This window comes from Orycteropus afer, unplaced genomic scaffold (assembly GCF_000298275.1).
Source record: "Orycteropus afer afer isolate SDZICR_OR568_19922 unplaced genomic scaffold, OryAfe1.0 scaffold00045, whole genome shotgun sequence".
NCBI lineage: Eukaryota > Metazoa > Chordata > Mammalia > Tubulidentata > Orycteropodidae > Orycteropus > Orycteropus afer.
The window spans coordinates 4,044,737-4,048,517 of NW_006921632.1; positions in this window are offsets into that span (position 1 = coordinate 4,044,737).

Here is a 3,781-nt window from a genome sequence, read left to right on the forward strand (position 1 = left end):
GGAAGAGAAAAATAAAACCACTGAGAAAATTGTCCAAGATTTGTTGGAAGAGAACTTCCCTGCTATGATGAAAGATGAGAATATATCCATTCAGGAAGTCCAACGAACCCCAAACAGGATAGACCCCAAAAGAAAAACACCAAGACATATCATCATCAAACTCATCAAAACCAAAGACAAAGAAAGAATCATGAGAGCAGCATGGGAAAAATGCAAAGTTACCTACAAGTGGCAACCAATAAGACTAAGCTCGGATTTCTCCACAGAAACCATACAGGCAAGAAAACAGTAGGATGGTATATATAAAACACTGAAAGAGAAAAATTTCCAACCAAGAGTTATGTACCCAGCAAAATTGTCCCTCAAATATGACGGTGAAATTAGGACATTTCCAGATAAGCAGAAATTAAGAGAATTTCTTAAAACCAGACCAACCTTACAAGAGACACTAAAGGGAGCCCTTTGGACAGAGAAGCAACAACAGCCAACAACAACTGACTATTAACACACATGATGATATAATCCAAAAAGCAACCCAGCTACAGAAGTATCCAAAGTAAATAAGCCTACAAGACTGTAAACAGGGAACCAGAGACACCAACCGACAAATGAGGACAACTACAAACCAAAAAGAGGTAAAAAAATCTGTGTCATTACAGAACTTTTAGATGGTAGGAAGGTCAAGACAACTACAAGATAGAATGGACTGTTCTAAACTGGGAAGAAAACTATAAATCACAGGGTAACCTCAAAGAAAATGATAAACCTTCACATCAAAAATAAAAAGAAGACCTGCATAAATATTCAGCAAATACTAAAATAGCAATGAAAAAGGGGAGCTCTGGTGGCATAGTGCCTAAGGTATTTGACTGCTAACCAGAAGGCTTGGCGGTTCAAGCCCACCAGCCACTCCTTGGAAGGAAGTTTCGGCAATCTACTTCTGTAGTGATACTGCCTCGGAAACCCAAGGAGGGGTTGTTATGAGTCGGGTCCTACTTGATGGCACATAACAACAACAACAACAATGAAGAAAGTGATAACATGATTCATAAACAAAACAAGCTCAGCATAGAAAATTATATGGAACAAAGAAATTGACACACTGAAAAAGCACATGACAAAAATGACAGCAACAAATTCGTATTTGCTGATAATTACATATCTGGCAAGGGACTTATTTCTAAGATTGATGGAAAACTCCAATGTCTCAACACCAAAGGAATTAACAATCCAATTGAAAAATGGGCAGAAGACACGAATAGACACTTCACCAAGGATATTCAGGTGGTCAGCTAATACATGAAAAGATGCTCACAATCACTGGCCATCAGAGAGATGTAAATCAAAACAACAATGAGATATACATACCATCTCACCCCAGCACTGATGGTAAAGTTCAATGAGACAGAAAATAACAAATGCTCGTGGGGATGTGGAGAGATTGGGACTCTCATATACTGCTTGTGTGACTGTGAAGTGACACAACCACTGTGGAAAGCAATATGGCGATGCCTTAGAAAGTTGGAATTGGAGATACCATTTGACCCAGCAATCCCATTACTAGGTATATATCCTAGAAAGGTGAGAGCCAGGATAGGAACAGACATATGCACACTCATGTTCATCACAGCACTATTCACAATAGCAAAAAGGTGGAAACAACCTATGTGCCTATCAGTGGAAGAGTGGATGACTAAACTATGGTACATACACATACTGGAATGCTATGCAGCACTAAAGAATAATGTAGAGTCTGCAAAACACCGCATAATATGGATGAACTTGGAGGACATTATGCTGAGTGAAATAAGTCAATCACAGAAGGACAAATATAATATTAGTACATTGTTGTGGAGGGTCAAGGAAAGGTTTATATATGGAGGGAAACTTTCTTTGTTGGTTGCCAGGGGTGGGAGGGGAGGGGAGGGAACACTGCAAAAAAAAAAAATGCATTGACTCATAAACTACACTTTAGTTTTGTGTATTTCACTGTACATAAATTACATTTCAATTAAATGCATTAAAAAAGAGAGAAAGAAACTATAAGATCTACATAAATGGAAGACCATACAATGCTCATGGATATGAAGAGTGAACATTGTGAAAACATCAATATTATCTAAAAGCTATCTATATATTCAATGAAATCCTGATCTCAATTCCATCAACATTCTTTAAAAACATAGAAAAACCAATCACTAATTTTATATGGAAATGGAGGAGACCTTGGATAAGCAAAGCACTACTAAAGAAGACGATCAAAGTAGGAGGTCTCACACTCCCAGATCTCAAAACCTATTACATGGCAACAGAAGTCAAAACAGCCTGGTGTTGGTAATTTGACAGACACATAGACCAGTGTAACAGACTTTAGAACCCAGAAATAGATCTATCCACCTATGGCCAGCTAATCTTTGACAAAGGGCCGAAATCCATTCCATGGGGAAGAGATAGTCTTTTCAACAAATGGTGCTGGCAAAACTGGATATCCGTTCGCAGAAAAATGAAACAAGATCCATACCTCATACCATACACAAAAGGTAACTCCAGATGGATCAAAGACTTAAATGTGAAACCTAAAATTACAAAGTTCATCAAAGAAAAAATAGGGGCAAACTTAGGGGCCCTAATTTATGGCATACATAGACTATCAAGTATAACCCAAAATGCACAAACAGTAGAATATAAACTAGAAGATTGAAACATTTCAAATATTAAATTCTTATATGCCTCAGAAGATGTCTCCAAAAGAGTAAAAGGAGAACCTATAGATTGGGAAAAAATACTCAGCAATGACATATCTGACAAAGGACTTATCTCTAAAATTTATGGAAATTTCCCACACCTCAACATCAAAAAGGCAAACAATCCAATTTTAAAAAATGGGCAGAAGACATGAATAGACACTTCACCAAAGAAGATATTCAAGCAGCCAACAAACACATGAAAAAATGTTGGTGATCATTAGCTATTAGAGAGATACAAAACAAAACAATCAAGAGACACTATTTGGCCTCAGCACTAATAGCCAAGTTCAACAAGACAGAAATTAATATATGCTGGCAATGATGTGGAGATATTGAGATTCTTATGCACTGCTGGTGGGACTCTAAAATAATAGAACCACTGTGGAAATCAGTATGGCAATTCCTTAAAAAGCTGGAAATAGAAATACCATTTGATCCAGCAATCCCATTACTACATACATATCCTAAAGAAGTGAGAGTCAGAATATAAATAGATACATACATACCCATGTTCATCGCAGCACTAGTCACAACAGCAAAGAGATAGAAACAAACCAAGTGCTCGTCAATGGAGGAATGGATAACCAAACTACGGTACATACATACAATGGCATACTATGCAACACTAAAGAATAATATAGAATCTGCAAAACACCTCATAATGTGGATGAACTTGGAAGGCATTATGGTGAGTGAAATCAGTCAATCACAGATGGACAAATACTGTATTAGTCCATTATTGTAAAAAGTCAAGGAAAGATTTATATATGGAAGGTAACTTTCTTTATTGATTACCAGGAATGGGAGGGGAGAAGAGGGAAAATTCCTAGATAGGCTGAAAAAAAAAAAAAAAAAATTCCAACTCATAGTGACCCCTCCTTGGGTTTCTGAAGAGCTATCACTATGGAAGTGGACTGACCAACCTTCCTTCTGAGGAGTGGCTGGTGAATTTGAACTGCTGGCCTTCTGGTTAGCAGTCAAATGCCTTAGGCACTATGCTACCACAGCTCCTACATATGTGTGTGTGTGTGTGT